This window comes from Gorilla gorilla, chromosome X (genome assembly GCF_029281585.2).
Source record: "Gorilla gorilla gorilla isolate KB3781 chromosome X, NHGRI_mGorGor1-v2.1_pri, whole genome shotgun sequence".
NCBI classification, from domain to species: Eukaryota; Metazoa; Chordata; class Mammalia; order Primates; family Hominidae; genus Gorilla; species Gorilla gorilla.
Window position 1 is genome coordinate 111,440,386 of NC_073247.2, and position 10,981 is coordinate 111,451,366.

The window sequence follows — 10,981 nt, forward strand, 5'->3', positions numbered from 1 at the left end:
AATAATACTGACCCTTTATCTGAAGAGAATGGCAGCTCTGTAGTGCTTGGATTATCTCAGTTCAACATTTCTTTAGCTAAGTGGTCTCTGAAGGATCATTCTTCCTCTTATTATAATAGAAATTAGAAAAATGCACACACACACACATGCACACACACGTGCTCACTATGCTCATCATAATTGTACCTCAATATCAAAGAAGGAATGATGAGAATCTAACCACAATACTGAAAACACCAGTCTCTCATTTTAGCTGATAGATTAGAAAACTTCTCAGTACGTTTTAAAAATGGCTACTTTCTACCACTAAGCACATAGGCTATGAGAAATCAAATTTACTAAAAGATAAATTTAACAAAGTTCACATTTGACGAAGTACAGGGAAATGTACAAAAGGCAAGGCTTGGCAGAGCAATTTATGAGTTTTCACTAATGGAGAACTATTCTAAAATCAAAGTCATACTTATACTTGTTTACCGTCTTTATGCAGATAGGCCAACAACCAACTGCCACATCTTAAACTCTTGAAACAAATATTTTCCATATGGCCTTAGAGAAATACAGTTGTTACATGAGTCAGGAAGGATGATCCTTTATATTTATCCAGAAATTTAATAACGCAGAATATTGATCATCTAATTTAAAAACTGACATTAAAAGAAGGATGGATCACATTATTGTTCTCATTTTCATCATAATTTTGCTTAAGGCTGAAGTTATAATGAGGGAGTGTCTGCAGCTTACATTTGGTGGCATCAGGGCCTATTACAGTTTTAATTTGCTGATTGCATTTATTTACAACAGAGCTATTCCAATAAACATGTGCCAATGGTTTGTTACCAGGGAGATGGTTAGTTACCAGGGAGATTCAAAGTTGATAAAAGTCTATTGAAGATGATGCTCCAATACAATGGCATTAAATACATTTATACATATCAATACTAATGTGCAATATTTGAAGTGTCAGTATTCTATTGATGATAGCCAATCTCTACCCCAATATCCTCCAGATACTCATAGCCCACTTGGAGTCTTCAAATAGGCACTGAGGCGCATAGACAGTCAACTCCATATCTTAGTCATCAAATTAAAGATTTGGTGAATAACAACAGCACTGCAAGCTATTTCTTGAGATAACTCCATAGAATTTGAGGCAGTTCAAAGCAGTCCCTACCCAGTGGGTTAGCCAATCTAATTAAGCACCTAATTTTGAAAATCAAGCCCTCGATTTTATTGCATACTAAGCAGATGGCTTATTGCAAAATGGGGGTGGGAAGAGGTGGGAATGAAAACTTAAAAACTTAACAAAAGTTACTTGATAAGTCACTCTGACAGTAAAAAACTAGCAGAAATCAGATAACAATATAAACTATGACTTAATGCTGACCTTTGAGAGTGGCCAGCACACTAAAAATAAGTCATTTTAATTAAGTACACATAATTTAAGAGAAATCATATGCTTCTGGCCTAACATAGGTGGATTAGGAAAAGGGAATATTATTAGTCATTAGTACTTTCCATTAATAATTTCTGGTTCTCCTTCTGGACAAATGGCAGAATTATACTTCCTGTCTCCTTGGAATTAGATGTGGCCTTGTGACTCATTTTGATCAGTGAAATAGTGACCTGTGGCATTTTCAGATGGAAGCTTTAAGAGCCAGTGTGAGACTTACTGACTTCTTTCCTTTCCTTTGCTACAGTGACTGGCAATGTTTGGGATTGCAGAGGCTCCAGTAGCCTGGGAAGGTGAGAAATAAACTTTGATACTTTAAGCCACCAAAACATTGGGATTCTTTGTTTCCAAAATATCCTCCTGGCCTATCCTGATTGCTACAGAAACCATTGAGCCGATTTCTAGGCGAAGAAATGATAAGCTAAGTAGGATGAAGCCTTATTTCTACATATGAGGAAGATGGGCACAACATCCAGCTCTTTCCTTAACTTTGGACCAAAAAAAAAAAAAAAAACCCTCCTGAATCTGGATCCAAAAGTTGTTGTACACACTTGCATAAGTTGATTAGTGCTTGTAGTTTATGCTTTTATGCAATATTTGCATTGGAGAGAGAGTTTCAAGTAAAATTAAGAATAAAACATACAGCAAATTTATTTAAAGTCCTCCTCGAACATTAAGTCATAGGACCAAGGTCATGCATATAACTGTTTTGGTTGTATCATACAGCTATTGATTTTTTTTTTAGTTGGTATTATTTAAGACAGAAGAATCTCTCCCATGAATAGTCAGTAAGTTTTTTACAAGATGACATCATCAGCTATACTATCTTGTCTTAGGATACTGGCCTAATTTTATGCATTAAATGTAGTTATGGAAAACACAGTCTTGGAAACTAAATGTGTACATTAAATTATATTTGCTTATTGACTTCCATTATAATTTTAGAGTTTATTTCCTATTAGAAAGCATGCTTACTTGAAAGTAGAATATGAACTACATTTTCAAAGCCTAACATTCACTTTGAGTGGTATTATCTTGGTCTATGTGCATTTAACTATCTTATGAAATATCTCACAGTAAGTCTGCCAAATGGAAAAGTCATTCCTTTTTTCTATTGTTTGTTCACTGTTTCTTCAACTAACATCTACTGCATGCATTCTATGTACTATGGAAGATAAAAAGATAAATAACACATGGTTGCTACCCCAGGAAAGATCATTTCATAATTATTTAGATTATATATTGAATATTAAAATTCACCATAATTATTTTATATCCTTGGAAACTCTCATTTACTCCATTAAACTTAAATTTAAAATTAAGTCACCACATTGACACTTCATGCACTCAACAGAGCTCACTAGTTAAAAAACTGTCATGAATATAATTTCCATTCTGAATTCAAGAATTTTTAAGTGATTATTACTTATTACTAGCAATAATGATAGTAAAATTTTTAAGTCTTTGGAAAGTGCAAGGCATAATATCATTCCATTTTTCTTCAATAACTTTTACTAAATAGTCAATAACTAAGTATTTCTATTACTGAAACACAGACCGAAATTGTGTGAACAGCAGCAGAATAGATCTTACTATAAAGAAACCAAACTTCAGAAAGCTCAAAGCATTAAGTAACATATGTACATCTAATCAGATGAAAGGTTGAGTCCAGGGACATTGTCTGAGGCAGCAAATTCAGTAACAGGTATAGGCTTGTAAGCTGTAGCATACAACAGGACAGACGAGTTAAGAAAAATGGTTCTTAATCCAGTCTATCATTGTTGGACATTTGGGTTGGTTCCAAGTCTTTGCTATCGTGAATAATGCCACAATAAACATACGTGTGCATGTGTCTTTATAGCAGCATGATTTATAATCCTTTGGGTATATACCCAGTAATGGGATGGCTGGGTCAAATGGTATTTCTAGTTCTAGATCCCTGAGGAATCGCCACAGGCCTGTTGTGGGGTGGGGGGAGGGGGGAGGGATAGCATTAGGAGATATACCTAATGTTAAATGACGAGTTAATGGGTGCAGCACACCAACATGGCACATGTATACATATGTAACAAACCTGCACGCTTGCACATGTACCCTAAAACTTAAAGTATAATTAAAAAAAAAAAGAAAAATGGTTCTATGAAGTAAATGACTATGGAGGTGAATTATGAATGTGGTATGCTAGCTGTTTAATGTCTAACCACTTTACATTCCTTTCTATTCCTTGCTTCTCACTGCTCTCAGAGAGGGGGAGCTCTGTAAGAATTCTTCTGAGGTTCCACTTGTTAAGGTAGGCCTGAAAAATGCAAAGATAGAGACCTGTTGCTAAGTTTCCCAGGATCAGTCTTATAAACCACATTTTTTCCTCAGTGGATAAAATCTTAGAGGTCCACCCAGATTAATAGAGGTGCCCCCAGATTTCCTAGATATGAAGGATTTCCTAAACACAATATGGATTTCTTTATGCCTTTGAACAGCTACTGTCTAGGAGAGTGAGGAGAGTCACATATGGACTTTCAAGAAGAGGAGAAGAACTGTATGTGAACTTCCACAAAGGGTTAGACATTCACTCTGGAAGTGAGGCCTATTGTATGGCTGTCTGTAAACCACACAATGAAGCTCTGTGGCATCTTGAGACATGGCCCACTTTCCTTGGTGCAGGGTTGCCACTGTCATGTGAATAGTACCAGAAGTCCATAAAACAAGAGATGGAAAGCAGGAAAGTTGGTTACAGCATGAAAAATTAAGAATCAGTGTGCAAGAGCACAAGACTTGAGATAAGCTCTGAAACTAGAACTGTGGCTATTTGCTTTCTGTCCTATTTTATACGTCCTGTTGTGTGGAGTTAGGCAGGGTTTTTCAGGCAAGTGTTTATAGCCAGCAGGAGGGGCTGGGCCCTGTAGGTGCAGCTAGCTACTGTCTAAGCTAAGGGCAAAGGCACGGGCCTTTTGGGAGGTACTTACATCAGTCTTTAAAGGATCTCTGACACTTTGCCAGCACCTTTGATGGCAGGAGAGATGCTGCAGGCAAGATTCCACCTGGTGGAAGAGCCTGTGCATGAGCACATGTTAGCCATACAGATACGTAATCTCATTCACTGCCTTACTTTATTAATTGAATAAAACCAAAAGCGAAATTAAACCAATGCAAAAGCATGGCAAACTTGTATGTTTAATATCATATTAATGGTCTTGCTGATAAATATTTACATCATTTATTCATGATTAGGACATCTTTTTATATAGATTAGAAAGACATACAAATGGTAAGGAGCATGTTCTCTTCAAACTCTTGAGAGACTAATATTAAGTACTGCCCAGGTTTACTCAACTGACATTCAGTTGTCTACATTTTCAACATAAAAGTGAGTGAACTAAAGGCAGTTTTAAAAATATCTTCTAAAATCAGTGTATATCAATCAGTTTTGGGAGCTACAAGAGACTTCAGCTTCTAGTATGTCAACAACCCTCCATTGCTCAACCTTCATGGCTTTGGGGACCTGCTTCAGTGCTCCTTGTCTTTCCTGTCCTAATGGTACAAGTGGATTATATCAAGGAAAACTTGAGATTGCTGGAGGCAGCACTGATTCATCTGTGGAGGTCAAGGGCTGTACAGCCATGACTTTTTGCAGGTTGATAGGGCCAGAATCTTAATAAGAGGACCCATGTTAGTGAAAGAAAGGTGACTGCAGCAGCTATTCACTCAACCCTGAAAGGCTGAAAATGGGGTCACCTGTCTTGGTATTTCAATTAGGGGGTTACAGCTACTGCTGCCATTGCTGCTTCAATCATTTGTTCACTTTTTTTTTCCTGAGAAGGTACTTCTGATCCTGGGTCTCAGGACACCTTTTTGACTGGGAGTCTTCTGACTGTTGGTCATCAGCAAATTGAGGAGCAGGGGGAGATTTGAGGGAGAACATAAAGAGATGCTGTGGATGTATTTGACATCTTAGATAAAATTTCAGCTGTGATCTGTGTAGGCAGTAGATATTGCTAATAAAAAATTCTGCTGTGAAAAAAATTTTTTAGTTTGTTCTGAGTATCCCTGGATCAGTACTACAGAGCATAATTTGCTCTGTCCTCACCTAATCACAGTAGGGTTTGGGGCTTCTACATTGAAGAGTGAGTGTGGTCCTTGCCAAAGAGCAGATAAGGGAAATAATAGATCATCTGTTTCGCTAGGGCAACTAACATTCTAGGTCTTCTACATCTCAGGATCCCAGTTTCTTCACGTTTAAAGTCTAAAATGAGGTGAAGCTCACAGTCTGAATCTAATTATATATATATATATATATAATTGATATAGATTAATATAATCTATATATTATTATATTATTAATAGAATACAGATATTAAACATATATATATGGCTGTATTTTATATGAAAACAATCATTCTAGAGGATGTTGTAAGCTATTTCTAGATTTTTTGCAAAATAAAACTTGGTCATTATATAATAACTGACAATGATAATAGTTACAACAATAAATAAGATACTGTTTTTCAATGGTGACTACATGTACATGCCAGTCACTGTGTCAGGCTTTTTCCCTTTACTTGTAACTAAACTGCAGTAGGAGAATATATCATATTATGGGGGTAGGGATAACTCTGGCCATCTCAGAGGAAAAAACAGAAAAAGAGAGGAAATAAATGACATTAATTATGTTTGCTTTGCTGAAGAGTGTGTGAAACAGAGAAGCAATCCAAGAAGCCACACATATGAAGATGATAATAGAAACAATAATAACCATTTACTGAGTACTTATGTAGCAGTTATCTTATTAAATAGCATTACATAAATTATATTGTTTACTTCCCAGGAAACTGGCGTTCAAGGAGGTGACTAATCTAAGGTCATCTAGCTAAGTGACAGAGACAGTATTCAAACTAAGGTGCCTCTGACTCCAAAGACTATTCAAACTTCCAGACTTTGCTAAGGACTTCCAACAACTGCATTATACTGATAAAAGTTGCCTGTCAGAACCTGCACGTTGTGCACATATACCCTAAAACTTAAAGTATAATATTAGTAAAATAAAAAAGAATAAAGAGGATGTTCCATAACTCAGTCTCTGAGTCAGACAACTGAAGAAGCCTACCTTCTGACACATAGGTAAGTGGGGAGTGTCTCCAAGTTCATTTAGTAAGCTGGAGAAATATTACTTTCCGCATGAAAATACTAGCTCAATAGATTTTTTAAAAATGTACTAATTACATGTTTTTAAAGTTAACTCTGTGGTAAGAGAATTTGTGTATTTCATACATTCCCATGAGTGTTAGGAAAGGATAAAAAGCCAACAAAGGCCATATTGTCATGAACAAGAGAGCAATTCCCATTGGCAACAAAATACTGAAATTTGTTGCAATGATTTGTTACAGAGAGTATACTAGCCTGGAATGCACTGATTGTCAAGGAAATGGATCTCTGAATTAAAAAGACCAGTGCCTTTTAGGGAAGCAGAAAGAGAAGGTATTGCCCTAATATAACAGTATCAAATCTCAAACCAAAGCGATTTATGGAGCAGAAGAAGTCTTGATTGCCTTCTATAGAACTATAAAAGCTCAATGTGCTAAGGAAAACCTTTGGCTTCTTTTGAGCCACTCAATTGTTTGATTATTGTCATGTTCATCATCATCATAACTGAAATGTGTTGAATACTTAACACATGTTGAGCACTATACATATAACAATTCATTTAATCCCCATAACATACTATGTGGTAATGACTATTACTATATTATTTTATATTTGAAGGAACAGTGGCAATTAGAGATTAGATTACTTGCCTTTGGTCACAAAGGTAGCAAATTCAGATCTGGAATTCTTTACTTGGGCAATCTGACTTCAGAGATCTTTTAAACCACTATACTACACCTACTCCTGAAACTGAAATGGTAGGTATTGTTATCACTATCATTAACCTGAAGCTTAGTCAATTTTAGTATTAGAATAATATTCATGGTTATATATCTTCCTTGGGCTGGAAGTGGGTACATATATTGAATGGCAGAAGATATGATTGGCAGCTGCCCTAACATGAACAGAAATGGGTCAACTATAAACAGTCTGAGCAAAAGAGGGTATTAAGGGTACACCAATATATGCGTACAAAATTAATTGCTTGAAAGAAGGACCATTCTATTCTAATTTTATAATGCTCAAATGGCCTTTCCATCTCTGCTGCTTTTTGGCTAAGGGATAAAAAGAAATAAAAATTAAAAAAGCAGAACTGCAAAAAGCATCCCACTGCAAATAACTGCTGGAATCTTAATCCGAAGATAACATAGGTGTATGTATTTTATGAAAGTGACTGCTACTTGTATATAAATCATTTGGAAAATTATATGCATTGTGATTATAAGTTTTTGACATAAAAATAAAATTCAATTTTACAAATTCTAGTTCCACTAATTTGAAATTATGATATTGATTGTCACAATTTATTAAATTACTGCTATGATTTAGGTACTAAACTGTGGAGTTAAGCCTAAGTTAACTTCTTTACATTTTATTTTAAAAGCTACAAAGTATAATATGTATATGCTTATTTTACAGTTAAGAAACGTAGGCTAAAATAAGCAATTTTCCAGAAATCACACTACTGGAAACTAGGCTTTCATCTTAATGGGGAAAGAATAGAGTCTAATACTTTTGACCTACTGTGTGCCCAGTACTGATCTAGGCAATTCACAAGCATTGTCTCATTTACATATATATTCAGGGGAGGGATACAAATAATATAATATAATAGATCACGATAGTAGCTGCTGACTGTTTACTCGCTGGAAAAAAAGGTTTATGGTCAGGTGAAATAGTGAATAAGCAAATTTTACTCTCAGAGACCTTTCTTCTTTGGTCAGACTGATCAAATGCACATTGACAGCTCCTGAAACAGCAAGTAGAACCTCAGAACATGTTTAGGTATCAGCATTGTGTTGTACATGAAACCATGCCACCTTGTTTAAGCAGTGGACTATGTTTCTGAGCCGCATAGGCACATAGCTCAAAAAAACACTGATGGCCAAACCATGATTCCCAAAATATAAATGTATACAGTAGAGATGGTTTTGAACATGCCTAGCCAATAATGCAAGTCTTAGTTCTGTCCGGAGAGACAAGGGTTACAAAGAGTTTCTATAAAATATTAATAATTTTGCATATTCATGACCTAACACCAAAAATATCTTTGCTCTTTTTTGTAATTCTCAGAGAGCAGTTTAAGAATTTTACCTAAAGTCACCGTGCAAGGGGGATGAGCTCCAGGGACTGTCATTTTTCACAGGTGTGTTTTGGATTAAATTTGGATACCTTGTTAAAAAATGAGTTTTCTTTTTCTTTCTGCAGAGCACGTGTTTTTACCTTCGTTTTTATAGCAAGTTTAAGAAACCATTAATAAATTAGCCATCAGTGACTTTAAAATCAATGTGTTTCTGTCCATTGAGAAAACCTGTTCACGTGTTCTAGTGGTGATTGTTTGCTATTTTGGGGATAATAAAGTGTTGAATTTTTTTTTTCAGAAAGGAATCCAGCAGAGCTCTGATTAAAGAGGACTTTCTAATAAACAGCAGTTTGAAACAACTGCTCTAGAATTTAATAGCCCCTTTGCATGCACCAGAATTTTGAGCTAAAGCTAGAATATAACAAAGTCATAAAGGGCTTCTCCTATATTCAAGTCGCATCAAGATGAACCCAAAAGAGCACCCTCGCATTCTTTCAACATCCTTCCTCTTTCTCTTACATACATGAAATATCCCTTCTTCACCTGCTACTTCAAATACCCATTCATTGGTGGATAATATCCTCTATGATTTGAAACTCAAAATGTGGTCTGTGGATTTACATCATCAGCATCACCTGAGCCTTTGTTAATTACAGAATCTCTGGCCATACCTCAGACTTACTGAATCAGAATTTGCATAACAAGATTTCCAGGTGATTCATATGCACATTAAAGTCTGATAAGCACAGCTCTATAATAGAGTTTCTCAACCCTGGCTCACCATTAAAATATACATAGAAGAGGTTAAAAAAATACTAATGCCTGGCCCTAACCCCTTCTGCCCTTTTCCACCAAAATTCAGATTGTCTTGGTGTGAAGTCCAGTGATTCATATATATATATATATATATATATATATATATATATATATATATATATTCAGATGTTCAGTTATTTCAACTATTTGCCCTAGGCTATAGATTGTCCAGCTTTGCTGTCTTCCCATTCGTTCTTAACTTCAATTTCTGATACCAAGTTGCTATATTTTATCTTATTTTTGTAAATAATGGTCAATGTCTTTGAGAGACAAATTGAATTCATGTTGCTTTGTCACTGGGCATAATTGTCTTTAATTTCTGTTCTTAAATGGTGGCTACCAACACTCTCAGATCTAAGCCCTGAATATTTGGCGTGTGACTAGTTTGGGCCTAGCTGGGATGCATCCCTAAAATGGGCAACCAAAAAATATCTGACATGACAATAAACTATATTCAGTAAGAGTAGGATTTCTAATTACCCATTCACCTTGATTTGACAGCTATTAACTTTGTTATTAAAATATACCTAATGATGGCCAAGATGATATTTACAAATGTATTTGTTAGAGCTGCCATCTATACAAAATGTCATTGACTCTTCTTGGTTAATCATATTTAGTAAATCCTCATTAGAAAAATGACAAATACTCTTTTATTAAGATCACTAACCACAAAGTTCTTTGTTATTCATATTGATATAATAGGTAGTTCCAAAGGAATTATGGATTAAGAGAAACTTTAGTCATAATACTTAGTTTATAGTTTCCATGTTCATTATGCAAAATTTAGTGCAAATGATAATTCCCAATCACATTAAATGAACAGGAAAACAGAAATGATCACATTTTCATGAAAGTGATTAAACTGATATTTTCACCTTGAATAAAGCAGAAGCAATACACTGACAGTTTTCATTATACTCACTGTATAACTTCTCGAGTAGAAATAACCATCTCAAAGCTATATATGCATGTCACTTTTGAAATACAGTGTGGGTGTGTGTGTGTTTGTATTTATTTTTTATGGTTTTGTCAAAGACAAATTTTTAGGTAATTGGTACTTATAACTTTGCTGGCATAACATTGAAAATCCAATAATTTCTCATTTTTAAATAGTTAATACTATATTTAAATAAATTGTTTTTATTTATTTTTTTTTAGTTTAGTATTTGTGTTGTTGTTATATCACAGCCTCGCCTCTACTTCCACTCCAGGAAAAGTCAAAGTCACAAATAATACCCACAGACCAAATTAGATTTAGATTTTTTTATACCAAGATTCAAATGCTAACAGATCAAGATTTTTCAGGTCACCGAAAGAAGGGACTTCAAAAAAGTCCTTTAAATCATTTCTCTTCTCCAAGGCATGGCATGTGTTGTACTGTGCAACTCTCCATGTGTACATCTTATAATGAAAGTACAGAATACTCTGGGACTGTGCACAAAGAAGATACCAACTAATGAGATCACTGCAGCATTTGTCTACGGCAT